We start from the raw sequence: 21,101 nt of genomic DNA on the forward strand, positions 1-21,101 counted from the left end.
ATGTTTGAACATAAAGGCGGATATAAATCTTTAATAATTGATGTAAATAAAAGGATTATAGTTAAGCGTAGTGACATGTAACTTGTGAATAATTAAGATTTATAATAAAGGAATCGAAATGGTCAGATCAATCATGAAATATTAAAGATATAAAATCAATAGTAACTTTTGAACGAAGTTTTCGGGTCATACTTTCTTTGTTTATAAATTATATTCCGTTTCGTTCTGTATGCTCTTGTCTGTTGTTACGTTTTGAATTTTAATGAACGTAATTTAGGTCTTACTGGTTAATTATGAAGTCATGGATTTCGTTATTACAAGTAATTTAAAACCATTACTAAACACTTCAATAGATACAGAGATTTAGTTTTCAAGGATTTTTCTATATTCGCAGAAAAATTTGTGAAAAGATAATAAGACATCAAACTTTCACGGTTATTAATCCTTTAAATTAACTTATTCTAAAACCATTCTTACCATTTCAAAACTGCAATTATATCTTTGAATATTCTTTTATCATTGTATTGGTATACATATTTTTTGTTGTTATCAGTAAATTAAAATTATAATCAATATTCTAGTAATACCCAATTGCATTTTCAGTCTGTCGACATATTTTTGCATTGCTTAAGTTCATGTTTGTCTCTGACTGTTGATGACTTCATTACACTAAAGTTGTTGATTTCACACTTGAATTGTTTGATATTTTGCACGCCTCATTGTTGAAGGTCATATGGTCGTCTACAATTGCTAACATCCACTTTATGTGAACTTTGGTAATCATACCACATTTTCTTATGTTATAAGGAATCCCCATGAGAAGGGGGATCGGAGGGGTCCTGATCCCAAAATCCCGGGCTTAAAAACATGAAATCCCGATGTCCTGAATTTAAAGAAATTCAAATCCCGACATCCCGACATCTCGAAATTCAAAAAAAGAATTCCCGGATCCCGAAAGCATCAATACCTAAATCCCGAGCTTAAAAACACCGATTCCGACGTCCCGAAAAAGGTCCTGCCCCCTTCTCATGACAACACAGATAAATTGGAAACCATGATGACAGCTATTTCAGCAGAACAAGTTGATGTTAATCCGAACATTTTCTGGTTCTGTAATCACGAACATTCCTACGATCGTCTATGAAATTCAATGGATTTGTTCGATCTCTGAAGATGCTTTTGGATATTCTATTCTATTCAATACTGCACCAGACACTTTATTTACTAAGACAGGGATATGGGTGTCCCTGGCCAAAAAAAGAATGCAGATACACTTAAAATGTGCGAAGACTATCTTTTTAATAAATTGATTGTCAACCTTAGATATACCCAGTTGATAAGATTAAAATTAAGAGATCTTTCGGAGAAGAATAAAGAGTAATCTTAGTGTTTCGAGTGCAACATGGGTTGATAATCATTCTAGGATTACTTCAAGATACACTCTTATCATAAGATGATCTTACGAAGATGCTTCATGATACCGGCATCTGAAATACCGTATCGTATGGCAGAGCTAACAGTAGTGTGTTTTGTCTCCTACTTTCATGATAAAACATATTGAAGAAAAGAAGAATGAAAATTAATTATCAGTAGTGAATAATTTGTTTAATTGAAGTATTTCTTATCAAACTTAAACACATCATAATCAGCAGCATACATTTTAAAAATTATGTCTTGAGACTTGGTATCATTGTAATATTGTAACAGTTTCTCACTGGCGCTTGTAGCATGGGGTCTTGTTTTCTCAAACTGTTCTTTTGAATGTAGATAGTTGTTCACAGTATCATTCCAAGCTCCGATTTTTGTTAAAAGTTTTTCAGTATATGAATTTATGTCTGGCATTTTACCAATCCATGTATATTTATATAAATGTCTTGGTAACTTTACCTGCGAACTCCAGTGAACGTCTTTACATGTTTTTATGAGCGTTATGAATTCTAAAAGGGATTTAACGGCGGGCCTTCGACACATGTCCCTCATTCGGGCGGGGTTTAATCCCTTCTCTAAGAAAGCAGACAATACTCTCTCCCTCGGTTCTCTCACAAATACTGCTTTTGTCCATGAGTTGTCAAACATCATCTCTGTTATTTCACTATCTTTAAACTGTGTAAGATGAGTTAGTCCATTACGTCCGGGAACATGCAACTCTTTATTTTTTACTCCCTGTATAAACTGAAGCAGTCTTTTCCAATACGTGCAGCCAGCCTTTTCGTTCCAGAAGAATACCAGTTTGTATTTTTTTACAACTATAGGAGAAGAGGTACCATATCCTTTTATCTGCTGCAGTTCTTGTTTTGTTAGTCGTGCAACAGCTTTTTGGGAAAGTATTGAAATATTTTTGACTGTATTGTGGCTGTTTGGTTCATTCAATCTTACAAGCGTATTTTTCGAATTTGTCGAAACTGTAAAATATTTTTCAACTGCTTTTTCAGTTACACTATCGTAAATGATTTTTTGAATGTTCTTACTTATTCTCAAAGTCGGATAGAAATGGTCCACACATATGAAAGAAATAAACAGACAGCATAACATAACACAGAAAGAAACGTTACGTCCAAATATCCTTTGCATATTTCTTCATGAGTGATAATACCTGTAAAGAAAAATAAAAGAAGAACATTAAGTGCGTCATACTAAAATTATTATAATTTGTATTAATATGTATATGTTATATCTAGAAAAAACATACGATACTTATTTTAGGGAAGAAAATGGTTTTTGGAAAAAACGTCATCAATTGCAACTAAACTAAAAAAAATCGGGAAGCCAAATGCACAACGGTTTGTCCATGAATGTGAAAACCAAAACAGATTAAAAATAAAAATTGTCTACTGTGAATATTCGAGTTGCATTTTTAATTTTCATACAATTACACAATTGAAAAGAATTATCGGAATTGAGTTCGGTGTTACAGGGGTTTTCGTTGTTCCTGTTATATTAAGAAGTAGTAGTGTAATTCACTGGCTAGTCAACAAAACTAAGTTAAGCTTAACCATGGTTTATATATAACTTTACAATAGTGCAAAACACTTACAATAAAAGTTCAACGGTAAATATTCCGAAAAGGTAAAACAAATGATATTTCCAATAAATGTTCTATACTAAATACAACGAATGTCACAGTAATTTCACGGTATCCGTACCGGCGTTTTGCATTTGAGCCGATCTGCATTTCATTTGCGCCGATTATTTTTTTCATTTGCGCCGATTTTTTTTACAGGTAAATTACAGGTGAATAGATATAAGAAGATGTGGTATGAGTGTAAATGAGAGAACTCTCCATCCAAGTCACGTTATTTTTCATTTATCATTTAAGACCTCTTCCATTAGCCATTTGTACAAATGTAATGAAATGTCAATCATAACATGTATATAACTGTTGTCCCCTGCTCACTACTGGGAGATGGAAGAAGGCCCACAAGATACACCTCCAGACTTTTTCTTGACAGTACCCGTAGTTCTTTAACCTCTGTCTTTCGGACATCTGCCACATGTTTATGCTCGATCAGTGTTTTGACAATAAAGTCCGTGGTGACTCTGGGTTTACACGATTTGTGGTACATTCGGAAGATATGTTCTTATGTTTCAGGACACTAACCTTCCGACATGTATGGCCCTCGATGATTAAAGAATTGACTCTTCGGCTCGTTTCAGTGTGTAATATGTCCACCATGTTACAACGAAGTTCCAGAACAATATGAATCAAAATAAACTTAAACATAAATGAACAACAATTATAACCAGATTTTATCAATGGTATAGTACAGTACATGTACAAGTATTACATGTAACTTACCTGTAAATCTAATTAGGAGCAAATATAAAATCGGCGCAAATGAAAAAATGAAATCGGCGCAAATGAAAGAATGAAAATTTTCAAAATCGGCGCAAATGTCATACGCCCATCCGTACAGCTTGACCGCTAGTATCCAACTGACCATTTGCATAGAAACGATATAAATAATTAATAAAAACAAATTATGTAATCTTACTTGATTTCAATTACATGTATTAATGAAATGTGTCACGTTCTGAATACTATAAACATGTAATACAATTAAAAACATATAGTATATGATACACGGTGGGTATGGTTGTCCTGCGAGAGAACGTTCTGTGCTGGTGATTCGGTCCTGACGGGTGCTGGTGATCAATGAAAAAATGTAAACAAAGACGAAAATGATGATTTTTGACGTTTTCACTCATAAAAAATGGAAGAAAACAGTTGAGATTTTTCAATTTTGTTTCTTATGGGTTCATATATAAACCTTTAAAAAGTTTACCCTCTAAACTGTTTCAGTAAGCGTAACACAAAAATGCTCATTTTCAGAAAATCTAGAACTGAAAAAAATAAAACAAAAATGCTCATAGAGTCCGCTTTCTATACCGCAATCCACACGACAAAACTATTTTGTGAAAAAACATTGCAATGTTTTTTCACAAAATAGTTTTGTCGTGTGGATTGCGGTATAGAAAGCGGACTCTATGAGCATTTTTGTTTTATTTTTTTCAGTTTTTTCAGATTTACAGGTAAGTTACATGTAATACTTGTACATGTACTGTACTATACCATTGATAAAATCTGGTTATAATTGTTGTTCATTTATGTTTAAGTTTATTTTGATTCATATTGTTCTGGAACTTCGTTGTAACATGGTGGACATATTACACACTGAAACGAGCCGAAGAGTCAATTCTTTAATCATCGAGGGCCATACATGTCGGAAGGTTAGTGTCCTGAAACATAAGAACATATCTTCCGAATGTACCACAAATTAAAATTTAGCATTTTCTCAATTTATTCATGTCCTGATACTGTGCTGGTGGGTCCTGTCATTGTGCTGGTGGGTCCTGATACGGTGCTGGTGATTTTGGAAATAGAAGTTGGTCATATTTGAAACAAATGTTACAAAATCAATAAAATTGGGCAGATAATTGTTGTCAATAGGATCTATGACTCCTATTTTAGCTCTTGTGCATCCGTTTGGCTGTTTAATATGTGTTTTCAAATGATCGTAACTTGTATTACATAATTACATAAAAGGGCAACATCTTTCGTCCAATATAAGATAACAATATATAGTATCTAAAATAAGAATAGTTTTATTAAGATATTAAATGCCCCTTACATTGATGCTTCAACAATGATCAAAGCCCATGCCGCATAGACATGTTTGTTAGCGCTCCGCATACCCCTCCCCACTTCCACCCAACCAACCCTCCTCATTTCCTCCTTCATTGTTACAGTGGTGTACCAACACAACAATTTATCACATAAAATAATAACACAAAGACACACATTATTGAACAACGAATGCTCGCAGGTACTGAAAGCTAGTTCAAAGCCGCATTTTTCAACTAATAGATAAACCATGTTCTCATATACAAAAATCCCAATCGTGTCGATTAAAAAAGTCTCAAAACTTAAGTTCACATTTTAATGTTTGATGAAGCAGAACTTTAAAAGTGTGCAGTGAATCTTGTGCTCACAACAGTTATTGTCATAATTATATTTACATAAGACTTATAAAGGAATTAAGAAGGTACCAAGAAATATTTTACAGTTCAATTTAATAATCATGAATGGAAGGAAATGGTACGGAAGTTTACATAGGACAAAAAGAAATTGATAGTATTTTTTGGCGAAAGACTTAAACGCTTCTTTGCATTATATAGTACATCTCTTCTATAAAAGCATGCAAAAAAAAAAAAACTTTACTTGCTTGCTATGTTTGCTTGGATGTTTTCAAACAATAGGTAGGCGGAGTTTCAATACATACTGGGATTTGATTGGACAAAAACAAACTGACAGGAATTGAAGTTAATGTTTATTGTCAAAACAAATTCTAGTATATAGTAAACAGACTACTTACCTGTCGTTTACAAACATCCAAACAATCATAGCAAGCAATTTGATCAATAGTTTGCTTTGCATATATTTATAGAAGAGCTGTAAATTCTAAAAAAAAAATTCTTGTTGTCGTAGATGGTTAAATCCTCAACAAAATCTCAATAACTTTGTAGGAACGAATAAAGGTTTTAAATCAAATTTTCGTGGACTTTTTAGCTTCCACCCTGACGAGGCATGTTAGCTGATCGTATGCTGTTGCACCTGACGCACGGAAACTTTCACATTTCCATCTTCTTTTCTGAAATATTTTACCCAGCTCATACTTGACAGGATTGTTATCCTAGTAAAAGATGTAACCAATGAATTGAACACAAGTTAAAAATTCCACAATACTATATAATTCATTTTATGTGTCAATTTGTTCGAAAAAAGTTGAAAAGAAGAGAATTTTTTTAATGTCATGATTATCTGTCGCTTTCTAGATCTATGCTTAGCATTTATTTCAGATGACATGGACTCCTCACCCTGGTGACCCTGCTGCCTTTCATAACTTTATCCGTATACATATTATATTAATAGATAAACAAAAGGCTGCAACTGGTATTTTTGTATTTAAAATGATTCGTTGTAACGAGAATATATTTGTGGTGAATGGAAACTGTGGGGTCAAAATCTTAAATTCCTTATAAATGTTGCTGGACCCAGTTTCGTTATCTGATCTGAATTTTCTGAAATGTGCAAGGAAGAGAGACATCAGCCTTCTGATTTTTTTTTACTCGGTAAGTTTTGCCCTAATTGCTTGAACTTTTGCAATATTAAAGCCGATTTCAATGAGTGTGTAGACAAAGGGAATATCTTTGGTTATCTTGCTTGCTGAACAGAAAAGTCACTGTTAGGTTATGTAAACTACCCTACTTTAAGAGTAGACTAGTCCGACAAATGACACATCTTTCTGTCTGTAGGACCAGGCTACTTCGAAAGGAGGGTAGTATACCTTACCCAACAATGACTTCACGGTTTAGCTAACAAGCAAGCTAACCAAAGATATTACATTTGCCTACATACTCAATGGAATCGGCTGTAACTAAAAACTCGAATACATTTTAACAGACAGTGGTCATGTTTGTTGATGAATATTGTTTTTCCTAGATTCACTCTTGAAAAATCATTTGGTAACATTTGGTCAAGTAATTTCAGAAAAGATCTTTTTGTAATTGCGGACACCAAGACAATACATGAACCTCACACGACCCCTCGACACAGGTGAGCTTATATATGATCTTATAGCGATTCGGGTTGATAACCAGTTGAAATTAAGCCAGTTTTTTGTGTGTGTAGATTTGTATTGTTTTATAAAAAAGAAGATGTGGTATGATTGCAAATGAGACAACTATCCACAAAAGACCATAATGACACAGACATTAACAACTATAGGTCACCGTACGGCCTTCAACAATGAGCAAAGCCCATACCGCATAGTCAGCTATAAAAAGCCCAGATAAGACAATGTAAAACAATTCAAACGAGAAAACTAACGGCCTTATTTATGTAAAAAAAAAAAAAAAAAAAATCTATATTTTTGCTCTCCATTTTTATGCAAAACCTTTTACATTTTTATGTTATGGGTTATTGTTGAAGGTCGTTCGATGACGTATGGTTGTTATCACATACTTCCTTTGGTTTCTTATTGAAATTTGTCCATTGACAACAAACATACACATCATCTAATTTATATAAGTATTGTAAAAATTACAACGTATTTTGGTGATCTTGCAAAATGATCGTAATCCCGAAAATCGTAAACATATTTTCTTATCTTAAAAGGGGACAAGAAGGGTTCCATTAACAGGCCAATAAATAAGATTACAGCTAATTTAACAAAAAAATAAAAAAAATAGGGGTATCTGTTCTCTCATAATAACAGTAAACAGATTCACAACAATGTCAATTTCAAGAAAGCAGACAACAGTTAATTAGTCAATAACAGTACAGCATCAAATTAATGATCTTGAATATATGCCACTTTTAACTAAAATATAAAGGCACAGAACCAGGACATAGGAGCACAGAACCAGGACCGTTTTTCTTATCACCAGCACAGCGACAGGACAATTCCGTTTAACGAACTTGCACGACTTTTGCAATATAATATTGTTGTAATATACTTTGCATGGTACTTATGACGCATCAGAGAAAAATTAAGCAACAAAACGGTCGTTTTATTGCCGTTCTGATACAATGTAAACAAACCCACCAGCACAGAATCAGGACCCACCAGCACCTGACAGGACCAAATCACCAGCACAGAACGTCCTCTCGCAGGACAACCATACCCACCGTGATGATAGCAAGAAATAGACAATGCTAGGATTAAAATGGTTTAATTTGTTAACATGTAAGCTAACAATTTGTTTATATTTCGGCATAATACGATGTTTAAATATTTGAACCTAAATTGTAACTGAGCATTAAGCATGTTCCGAACAGCATAACGAGTTGGGTAGTTTAACCTTTATAATTTTTTTCAAATCAAATCAAATATTTTATTGTCATATAAACTTTACAGTTTGTGACCAACATATATTAACACAATAAACACAATAAACATACATATTAAACATACACAATAATAACAGCATCAAAATTTTTTTTAACAACAAACAAGTTGTTAAGAGTCCCCTGCCCTCAGTTCTAATGACTTTTTCAAGAAGGATCCTAACTTATTTGTTTGTAAAGGCGATGATGGATTTAGTAAATATTGAATTTTTTCTTCTTCATTTAAATTATTAAAGTTATTATTTTCAGTACATATGTGATGAAAAAAATCATTTCTTAGAGTTTTATTATACTCACAATAGAGTAAAAAATGTTTCTCATCCTCTTGTATTTTACATTTATGGCAAATTCGTTCCTCTCTTGGGATTTTAAAATACCTCCCCTTTTCAATCAAAAGGGAGTGATCACTTATTCTAAATTTAGTGATTAATCTCCTTATCTGAAAATTAGATGTATTAAGATAAGATTCTAGTTTGTAATCTTTTTTTAAATTTTTTATAAAGAAAAAATTTACTTTTATCATCATTGTTTTGAAATTTATTTTGAATTAAATCTTCATATCTATTTTTCATTTTTAACTTTATATCGTTTTTTTATTTTATTTACATCTTTTATGTCCTTACAAGTAGAAAGAATATTAAGGTCAACATTAGTCTCTTTAACAATATTTTTTGTATATGTATACCATGAGTAAGTTCCTGTCAAATCTAGAGACTGTGCTAGAGAAAAAGCTTCCTTTATCAATGGATTAATATTATTATTATATAGTCTAGCTAAAAATAAAAGGGTTTGTGTTTTAATAAAACATTCGATAGGCAATCTCCCTAATTCAGCTCTTGCTCCTAAATTGGATGCATTTTTTCTTATTCCTAGAGTAGATTTACAAAATTTAAGATGCATATTTTAATAAACATGACAGAGCCAATTGAAAAGGTAAAAATGAATTAACAAATAATATAGTAGAACAAATATTAAAAATGTTTTCATTAGATTGAGAATTAAATATGGAACTGAGAACCCTTTTTTGTTGATAATTTGGAAATAAAAAATGGTCTGATGGAGAAAAAGGTAAAAAGTATATAAAATAAATTGAGGTCCTACATGTGTCATCAGAACTGAGGACAAGGGGCACTGAACTATTCATTGTTATTAAATGATTACATGTATATAGATGTATGGTTTAATTTCAGTTATATTGTTTTACTTTTGTATATGTCCCAAATGACTATTGTTTATTTCAAAATTATAAATGGCAATAAAGATTTGAAATGAATTGAATTCAATGTATTTAAACTTATAGATAAACAACAATTTGATTTAAAATAGAATATTTGTATCAATTAAGTACAATGTACATGGTAAATAAAACTGAATGAAGGTTTACGAATATTTCATTCAAGAAAATGATTTAAGAAAAAGAATAAAAGAAATTGTATTAAATCAAATCAAATAAAAAAATACTTGACGTACATTAACCATTAATGAATAAAATAGTGCTATTGTTTTAATTTATGGCCTTATTTCTGAGGCCCCTAATGGGGGGGGGGGGGTCCTAGTAATCACATAATCACCATTTTTTTGCCAATATAATCACATAATCATTAAATATTTGCTTATCTTTAGTAATCAAATAATCATAAACTAAAAATACAGTCCTAGGTAATCAAATAATCATGAAATATTTGGCTTAATAATCAAATAATCATTAAAAAAAACGGCCAAGTAATCACATAATCAAAAACCCCATGAGGGCCCTCATTTCTTTACAAACACATGTAGAAGCTCCACTTTTATGACCAAATTTAGTTTCAATTACAATATCCGGAGAGTAATCCGCAAAAGAGCCTGACTGAATGACCTCTTGTTACCGAAACTGTGTGATGCACCTGATCACACAACGAACGATAGCTCTGAATAGCAATGTCAACTCTGGGAATGAAACTCTGGTGAATACTTACCACTGAGTCTCTTGGACTAGAGATGAATAATACAATAATTCAGCGTGGAATACTTTTATGACAAATAGACTGTGTTCAGTGTAAAGTCATGAGTCCAAATCTTGCTTATTAAAATTAGAAACAAGTATTCTCATTTACAGTAAAAGTGACGATTATCATATACATTTTCTCACTTGATCTGTGTGTTGTTGTGATATGCAAATGTGTATAAATTTTTACAACTTGGTTGAGGCAAACTACTTAACTTTATAAGTCAGAGAACGGGAACAAAAAAATCTGCCATTTTTATGTTAATAAAGGGGCATAACTCATGAACGGTAAAAGTGAAGATAACCATTTCTGCACTTGAACTGTGATTTGTGATAATATGCAATTGTGTATAAGTTTAATAGTACCTGGTTGAGGCAAACTAAAGTTAAGAGAACGGAAACGAATTTTTGGGATGTTCGGGACGGGCAGACGGACATGGGTAACACCTAATACCTTCCCTGCTATAACGGGGAAATAGAAGTTAAGGGCAGTGTTTAAATAATAATATCAAGATAATTTTATAACTAAGACAGATTATAATAAATTACATACCCTTTTCTAGTTCTTTATAATTACAACACTATATATATAACAAATTTTTGCTATTACTTTTACTTTTTTCCTCTTTTCTGGTTTGTTTTCATCGACATTAATATTGACATTGATATATTTTTGTGCTGATTTTTTTGTTTGTTTCTTTCATTTCATCATTCTTTTAAATTTCGATACCATTTATTGATATTTTGGTTCTCTATTTTGTTTCATCTTTGTTTCTCTAAAAAAAAACTTTTGCATTCTTTTTATCTAGCCTTTCCTTGGGTACGTTTTCTAGTTTTGCGGGTTTTTTTTATCAACGCTAACCTTTTCTTTTTCTTTTTATTTCGTCTTCACTTCTGTAAGATGGTATAGCAAAAACTTGCTTTGATATTTTGACATTCACGACATATACAATCACATCTATAATTGGCCTTAACCCATGAGAATACAACTAGCAGGAAGCGAAACAAAGCTTGCAACATAGTTGGCCTTATAATTTGCTATAGGAAGTTAACTGTTCCTGGTACTGTGCATAACATTTCATTATTCTTTATTCTTGCAGAATAATTTTGCTTGTTCAGTAAAATTTTAACATCAATATTTTATAGATCATGCACCTGTGAGTTGAAAGAAATCTGGGAAAGCTACACGAAAAAGATTTTATGTGAACGACTTTTTGTGTAAATATGCAATATCGACTGAAGGTCTATGTCTACTTCCGGATTCAATGCGTTTATGACATTTTATATAAGTACAAACTATGCAGTCGTTTCTTTTTAGGCATACTGAGTTAAAGTAAACGGATTCTTTATGATTTATAAGAAGCTGTTATATGATTGCCAAAGAGAAAATTCTATGCTAGAGACTAAATGACGTCGACGTTAGAAACTTAATAGGGTACAACACGTCCTTCAGCAATGAGTGAAACCTAGTACACATAGCATGCTATTAAAAACAATGTAAAACAATTCAATTGTATAAACTTACGATCTGAATTCTCTACAAAACAATGAACGAAAGACAAATATGATATACATCAACAAACGACTACTATTGAATTACATGCTTCTGAATGAGGACAGAATGTGGTGGGTTTTACATGTTTGCGGGTGTTCACTCCTCCCTTTTAGCTTGGAAATCTATGGAATTTTAACAAAAGTTTTATGACCACGAAAGGGAGGTTTGGATTGATTTTGGGAGTTTGATTACGAACAGTTTAGGAATAAGGGGCTAAAAAAGGGCCCAAATAAGCATTTTTCTTGGTTTTCGCACAATGACTTTAATATTAGTGAATAGAAATCTATGACATTTAAACACAAGGTTAATAACCACAAAAGGAAGGTTGGCATTGATTTTGGGAGGTTTGGTCCCAACAGTTTAGGAATTAGGGTGGATATTTGTATCATTGGAAATCCTACCTCTGGTGGATATTTGTATCATAGGGAATCCTACTTCTGGTGGATATTTGTATAATTGGGAATCCTACTTCTGATGGATTTTTGTATCATGGGAAATCCTACCTCTGGTAGATATTTGTATCATGAGAATCTTACTTCTGGTTGACATTTGTATAATTGGGAATCTTACCTCTGGTGGATATTTGTCTAATTGGGAATCCTACATCTTATGGATATTTGTATCATTGGGAATCCCACTTCTGATGGATTTTTGTATCATGGGAAATCCTACCTCTGGTAGATATTTGTATCATGAGAATCTTACTTCTGGTTGACATTTGTATAATTGTTAATCCTACCTCTGGTGGATATTTGTCTAATTGGGAATCCTACATCTTATGGATATTTGTATCATTGGGAATCCTACATCTTATGGATAGTTGTATCATTGGAAATCCTACCTATTACTATTAGGGTAAAGGATTTCATAATACAAATGTATATCTATGATGGGGTTTCCGGGTTTGTTTTCAAATAGAATTAGCAACATGACTACATATGTTGTGTACAAATTATCATTTTGTACAAATTATAATTGGTACAAAAAAAATTGTACAAATTATATTTGTATTTTGACTTTGTTTTTTGAAAATGTCACTGTCCTAATATATATATCTATTATATACTATCAACATTGCCACTGGTGCCAATTATAAATTAGTACCATACAAATCAAAATAGTCACTGCCTGGAGCAATTGTTATCATACGATCCGAACTGTCACCGTGGTCATTTCTTTTCATTCTATCAGAATTGTCACTGGGGGCAATTCTTATTATTGAATATTCCACCAGATTTTTCACTGGAGCAAAATTTCTATAATACTGCAAGAATAGTCACTTGGGCCAATGTCTATTATACTATTAAAATTGTCCTTGGGGCCAATTTCTATTATACTATCAGAATTGTCTCTTGTTAATTTTTATCATTGAAAATTCTATCAGATTAATCACTGGAACAAAATTTCTATCATACTATAAGAATTGCCACTTTGACTGATATCTGTTATTTCAGAATATTTTTTCCTTTTGGAACTTATATTATGATGGAATTTATATTCCGTGACAATAATACATTATATGTCGCTTGTTATACTAGTATCAGAATTAAAAATAGCAAACATGGACATGTATCAACTTCTTTCCTTCTAGTTAATTTTGTATTTTGTATGTAAAGGTTTATTGAATGGCTATTGAATAAAAACTATGTAACATCTATATCTATGTTCCTGGTAGCATGTATAAATGTTTTTCATAAAAAAAAATATTATACAAGTTTTAAGTGAATTAAAGTCAAATTTTGTACAAATTGTTATTTGTACAAGTACTTTTTGGTGCAAAATACAATTTGTACAAAGTCAAAATACAAATTTTAGTTTGTACAATTATTTTGTCCACAATGATAACTTGTGCACAACATGTACATAAACAGACGAATCAATACATTTTTAAATTTAACTATTCCGTTATGATTGTATTATCATGATGTTTACTTTAAAGTTGAAAAATTGGGTTTATACATGTACTACTTGTTCGATTTTGTATTATTGATATGTGTATGATCAATTCTTCTAAAAAGCCAATAAAATTTACCGGGAACAAATTGTACATATTATTATTAAGTGGAGAAATATATCAAACTGACAACCATTTTATTTTTATACTAAGCCTGAGTAGAAACTACAATTATGTAATATAAAGTAATTATTTGCTCTCTTTTTTTTTCTATTCAGCAAAATAAAATTGTTTGTTATATTTTACAACAATATCATTAATAATATTGAACTTTTACCTTCAAATTTGCAAAAATGAACCTTATAGAGATACTAACAATAGATTTTTACACAGACATACAAAAGTTATACGAAAGCAAGACTCAGAGTCAAATATAAAATTTTTACAGTATCAATATCAAACTAAACAAGCTAAAGTTTTATATCAAGTACACAAAATGTACATAATGAGTTACCAATGAGAACCTTACAGGCATATTAACTAGTCTTATAAATTATCTATTATATGTTTTTCTTCTGATTATTATTATTATTTTTTTTTTTCTGCTGCCGTCTGAGATGCTTTTTTGTCTTACAACATATAGAATGGATTTTTTGGCCAATGATGTTGTACAGTAATGGGGGTTTCGAAACTCACCCTGTGTGACCGAACACTTATTCTTATAGGAGTTATCTCCCTGCGTCCCCTTTTTCTTGTTATCGCTATATCTCTAAAACCGTAAAAGATTTTAGCAAACTGTTTTCACCAAATTGGTCGTCTACTCTTGAGAATGATTTGAATTATTTTGACTTTAGTGATCGGAAGACATCTTAAGGTAGATTCATGGTATACCGCCATCTTGGATTGAACAATCACAGTAAAAAATCGGTCTAGTTATTTGCCTAAATCTGCAAATTTGGAGACAGATTTGCAATTTGATGGTTAGACAGTTTAATAATATAAAGAAAACTTGGCAATTTATTGTATAATTCAAAATAATTAAACAAATAACATTTTATTTTGCTTTTTAAATCATTTTTTTCAAATGAGCCATTTAAGGGAAGATAACTCTTTTAGTAAAAAATTTATACTGGACAGATAGGGAATTTTTTTCTTTTTACTTGTAGCAAGAAAACAAGTTCAGTGACACCATTTTTTCTTCTTATTTTCTTAAAACATATTACAAAACCTATCTTTTCACAATTTATTTCAAAATTCTATCTCATAGATTATTTTTTATGCACACAATTGTGTTTTTCCATTAACAATCTAACCAAATTTAGGCAATTTTCAACGACACATAGCTTGAAAAATAGCACGGTGACCCCTACTTTTTATTATATTTTTGAAAAGAGCATATTAGAATCTTCATTCTGGCTAAGTATAAGAAAATTCTGTCTCAAAAAAGATTTACTTATGATCTACCTTAAGGGAGTTATTTCCCTTTGAAAATTTAAGATAGGCGATTTGTTGGATCAATTCATACGTTATAAGTCGTAGAGGCCTACAGTCTTTTGATATGAAGTCCTTGGTCCATTTGAAGGAAAATGAGGTCAAGGTCAAAGGTCAAGGTCATGTTCTAAATTTTGAATTTTGCTTGTTATCGTTATACCACAGAAACTGTGACAGTAAATGATATGATGTGTTTGCTAAATAACTGTTTACAATAAGGCGCAACTTCAACCTATTTCAGTCAAAGTGTTTTGGTTAACCCTTATAGGAGTTTTCTCCCCTTATGTATTTCAAATCAGTTTTTCTCCACAACCATACAAGTGATTGACCTCCGGTCTTCCGTTTTGTGTTCACTGACCTATGACCTTGAAATTGAGATCAAGGTCAAAGGTCAAGGTCATGTTCTAAATTTTGAATTTTGCTTGTTATCGTTATTCAAAAGACACTGTTACAGTAAATGATATGATTTGTTTGCCAAATTGCTGTTTACAAAAAGGCGCAACTTCAATCTATTTCAGTCGAAGTGTTTTGGTTAACCCTTATAGGAGTTTTCTCCCCTTATGTATTTGAAATCAGTATTTCTCCACAACCATACAAATGATTGACCTGGGGTCTTTTGATTTGAGATCCCTGACCTATGACCTTGAAATTGAGGTCAAGGTCAAAGGTCAATTTGACATTCTAGATTTTGACCTTTGCTAAAAATAATTTCAAGTCTTCTGCATATACCTATTAGTCTTATTTTTTATATCAATTTGAAGAACCAAATAACATCAACAAGGAGTGACATTTTCTAACATCGTTTTTTAAATTTCATTCTTATTATCGAGGTGGAAAGACCTTCAATTGTTCTCTGAAGAATTGGTTTTTAATATATATTAAATATTCTTACATAATTTAAAATTTAGAATGGAAATGGGGAATGTGTCAAAGGGGCAACAACAAATAGAGCAGACAACAGCAGAAGGCCACCAATGGGTCTTCAATGTAGCGAGAAACTCCCGCAGTTTATAATCTTTGAAAATTGTATGGTTTTCTTAATAACCTTGTTATATTTAAATTTTACATATATATAATTATTTATTTGCTCCAGTGAAACATCTGGTGGAATATTCAATAATAAGAATTGGCCTAGTGACAATTCTGATCGAATGAAAAGAAATGACCACGGTGACAGTTCTGAAAGCAAACACGTAGTTTAAATAGTAAACAATGTAATATTATAGCTAGGGTATGGCTATTTGTTTTTCTAATGGACTATTACCTAATTAATGTATAAACCGTTACCTAAAAGCTGGGGTCACACATTCACGATTTTTACTGCCGTCCTTGACAGGACCATTCTTGATTAAAATTTATTAAAAGTCTGATCAAGATCCTATGAATCGTCGATGAAAATTCAAACTTTAATTAAAATTGTAAAAAAAAAATAATTTAATCACGACAAATATCAGATATTGTTCAGGAAGCGTCAATATTCAACCGTTTCCAAGCGAATTTATCCGATAATCCCGTTCTAAATCCGCTTCTAATCCGATTTGTATCTTTCGCCAGGTAAAATTCTGCCGAGTCTGTCAAGACTGCGTCCCGATTCTACCGAATGTAATCCGACAGAGATCAGATAGTGACAAGACAGTGAACTGACGCTGACGGAAGTTATTCGTTCGAAAACTGTCGGCATATTCGAGATGATCAGGTACATGTACTGTCAGAACGTATCTCCTATCACGGTCCGCTCTATCGCATTGCAAACGGCTTAGTCTGGTCTCAGTCGTATTGTATTCTGTAATTGTCGGGACTCGGACGTGGGTTTCATTGACGAATTTAGAATTAATAACGGGACTGTTTCGGGCCCATCCCGACCAGTAGGAATCTGTTACGAAATAAAACGACTGCGTTCAGACAATAATAGGCCATTCCAGATAATTGAGAATACTAATCCGACTTTTTCACTTTTCGTGTCGTATCGCTGTCTAATCTCAAACGGGAGCAATAATCGGCAATGTGTGAACCCCGCATTACTGAAAAGATATTTAATAACATTTTATTGTCCTGTTGTGTGTTATATTTGCCATTGGACGACAATCTTAATTCTTCGATTATCACTAGTTTTCATATCTTACTTAAAATACCTTGTTTGTATTTGTATAACAGTATTATAGTTAATATTTTATATTTGAGTATAGTTGGTTTCGTTCTCGTTAAAATTCACAAAGTTTGACATGGTATTTTAAATTACTCTGGACAACACATTTTATAAACTTAAACGACCTCAAAAGCAACATTTTCTTCAAAAAAAAAAAAAAAAAACTTACAGGAACAAGAAACGTTTTGGAAACTCGATTCCAATTTATTTGCTCCCCCCTAATTTTCAATGGAAACATATTATATGCTTCCAATTATATGCTTCCACTTCCCTTCTGAAACTGACTTATTTTTAAAAGGGGAGATATGTCAATACATTTATTATTAATCAAAATCCTCTCACCAAATTTCAAGGACTTGCTATTTTTTATTTTAATTTTTTTCTCTAGTTTTTATTTTTTTTGTTTTTGTTTTACATTTGTGTTTTAATTATTTATTATTTTCTCTTCTCTTCTCACATTCTCTCTTAAATAAAATTCTCACTTTATTGAACAATATTGAAATAATTGATACACAATAATATACTGTATATATATTTTATAATTTTGAGTACTAACAATTACTTACAATTTTTCTAAATATACAATCTAATGTTTAACGAGGCCGGGATAATGTACCGGTACTTTCTGTATCAAACTAACAAATGTGAAATTTTTCAATAAAGTATGTATAATTTAAAAAAAAAAAAAAAAAAAAAAATCCTCTCAACACATCAATAAAAATACCAGAAAGAAAAATATTAGACACTTCTCATGCAAGTTCTAAGAAGTCGTTGTATACATGTATGCAGAACTTTATATGTCGAATGACAATGGAAATATTTATGAATTAAAAGTAAATGAAAAACCTTACTTATTTGAGATAGCGCCTTCGTTTTCCTATAGATCTAATGGAAGCTTAAATGTCCCGTAAAAGTATTTGTATAAAAGCTTACTTTTACCGTTTACATTGTAAGTTAAACATTCGCTATTACGTATAACAGTTTAACAAACAGTATTAAACTCTTCGATCAGTTCATCCAGAGGCGTTTTAAGGGGAGCAGCAATCCCTGTGGAGGGCTATTTTAATTTCAAGGGGTATGGGGTTTTTTTTCTGAGTCAAACTTTTGTTTGTCGCACATTTTATTAAGTTTTTTGACGCTGTCAATCAAAATGTTTTTTTTTCAAAATTTATATAATATATAAGGTAAAAGGGGGGGGGGGGGGGGGGGGGGGGGGGGATCTGCATTCAAAATATATTTTTTTGTCATCTGCTTGACCTGAAATTTTCTTCTTCAACAAATTGGGGATCAGAATAATTTTTTTTTATGAAAAACAAACTGAAAGTAGCGTACAATATATGTCAAATAGACAAGAAACCAGCGTCGGTCACTGTCTTCCGTCTCAGCAACTATGCCAGCTTCAACAACAGAACCTGTTGAACAGTATCAAACATTCCAGTAACAACATCGTTGTCACATTTGCGTGTAAATTTAATACGCCAACTAATAAGATTAACGCGGTATTACCGTAAGTTGATGTTCTTTTCATACCAGACTCAAGCTAGCGAACAATAAGATGCATCAAGCTAGCGAACAATAAGCCAGCGAACAACAAGATGCATCAAGCTAGCGAACAATAAGCCAACGAACAATAAGGAAAACGTGCCAAACTGATCATGCCTAAAAACTGAAGACTTGCAATAACACGAAACGTACTTATAAATATAATGACAAATAAATAAATATGATGACAAATAATTTCCAGTAGGAAGATTAAATGTTATTCTATTTTAACACAGACAAAGTTTAATTATTTATTCGTGTATTTAATACAACTTTTTTTAAGCCGGGAATCTAAAAAAAACTTTTTAGATAAGTAACCCTTTCTTCTTTCTCTCTAATAAGGGATGGGTTATTTTCTGTATAATAATAATACCAATTGATAACAACAGGTTACACTAAACTAATGTAGCGATACAATTAGATCTTCAAGCTTATAGAAATTATATGATTGAAAAGAAAAGTTGGTAACCATTATATTCACTTTTCGCCTAAGAACTAGCTAGTTCACGTAATTATTCAAAAGTAAATAGTCACTCTAGTAATTCATTTATGAGAATTACACACGTCAAATAAAACGAAAACGATTCGACATAAACATTTTGGTTAATCTAAACAAAAATTTATTTAGATTCAAGCCTATGTAAAATAACTATAATCCGTAAACATTTCACTACGGCAAAGACCCGGATGGGGTAGGGTGACCCTACCAACCCCCTTCTTTCCTTCATAAAATTTTCCCTACGGCAAAGCTTTTTTTGCCCTCTAGGTACAAATTATAGGCACTGGCCACAGGTTGCCTAGACCATAAGACCCATGTGGGTAGTTACTGAACTTTTTTTAATTGAGGTCCAAAGTTGGGATAGGGTGACCCTACCATCCCCCTTCTTTCCTTCATTAAATTTTCCCTACGGCAAAGCTTTTTTGCCAACTAAGTACAAATGATAGGCACTTGCCTAAGGTGGCCTGGGCCCAAAGACCCAGGTTGGTAAAGTTACTGAACTTTTTTAATTGAGGTTCAAAGGTGGGGTAGGGTGACCCTACCACTCCTTCTTTCCTTCATAAAATTTCCCCTACGGCAAAGCTTTTTGTCCACAAGGTACAAATGATAGGCACTTCTTTAATTCATATAAAAATCCCTACGGCAAAGCTTTTGTCCCCACTAAGAACAATTGATAGACACTTGCCTGAACACAAAGACCAAGGTGGGTCAAATTACGGAACTTATTTTTTTGAGAGCCAAAGTTGGGGTCGGGTGATCAATCCACCTTCGACTTCCTTCTTTAATTCATATCAAAGTCCCTAGGCCAAAGCTTTTGTCCACACAAGGTACACTGGATAGGCAATTGCATAAGGTTGCCTGGACCCAAAGACCCAGGTGGGTAAAGTTACGGAACTTTATTTTTGATGTCAAAAGTTGGGGTCGGGTGACCCTACCGCCTCCCTTCTTTAATTCAAAGCAAAGTCCCTACGGCAAAGCTTTAATTTGTGAAAAAAAATCTGTATGCCGAAACGTTTTGAACCACACCAGATACATATACGGTAAATAATAACCATTGAATTGCACAAAGTTGATCTGATTAGATGATGCATGTGAGTCAATCATGTCCAAGATGTACCAATAAATCAATATCTTCGATATAGGAAATGTTGACATATGCATGATATCGTATCGATATCGATGTTTGCTTCAAACATTCATGACACAACCAGACATACCCGGATGTAAATATCAACAATTTTCATAAGACAAACTCAGAGGAATACCAGATGTCGACGATATCGACAAAGTCGAATCGATTTCGATTTGATATCGAAGCTTGCTCTATATCACATAACCATATTTCGATATTGCAAGAATGCTAGATATTTGAAGATCCATCAAAATGGAATGAAATGTGTGCCAACACATTCTGGCAATCAACGCACAGAGATATCTGGTCAGACCATTCAGAAAGCTAACCGCAGTGATCATAACCTTCATGGGTTTAGGATAGCACACAGATCAGCTTACAGAGATATAACACCTCACGGAAGGAGAAGAGATAAAACACCTCACGGAAGGAGAAGAGATAAAACACC

General features: G+C 32.4%; 1 long non-coding RNA gene across 1 annotated transcript; it reads right to left on the minus strand.

The window, feature by feature from the left end:
* Positions 1-1,583: 1,583 nt before the first annotated feature.
* On the minus strand, positions 1,584-18,435 carry LOC139519470 (uncharacterized). The gene is made up of 2 exons (XR_011663597.1): positions 18,332-18,435; positions 1,584-2,593 (listed from the first exon to the last, which is right to left on the minus strand). It is a non-coding gene; the product is annotated as an uncharacterized lncRNA (long non-coding RNA).
* Positions 18,436-21,101: the final 2,666 nt, after the last annotated feature.

Source organism: Mytilus edulis, chromosome 1 (genome assembly GCF_963676685.1).
Source record: "Mytilus edulis chromosome 1, xbMytEdul2.2, whole genome shotgun sequence".
Taxonomy (NCBI): Eukaryota; Metazoa; Mollusca; class Bivalvia; order Mytilida; family Mytilidae; genus Mytilus; species Mytilus edulis.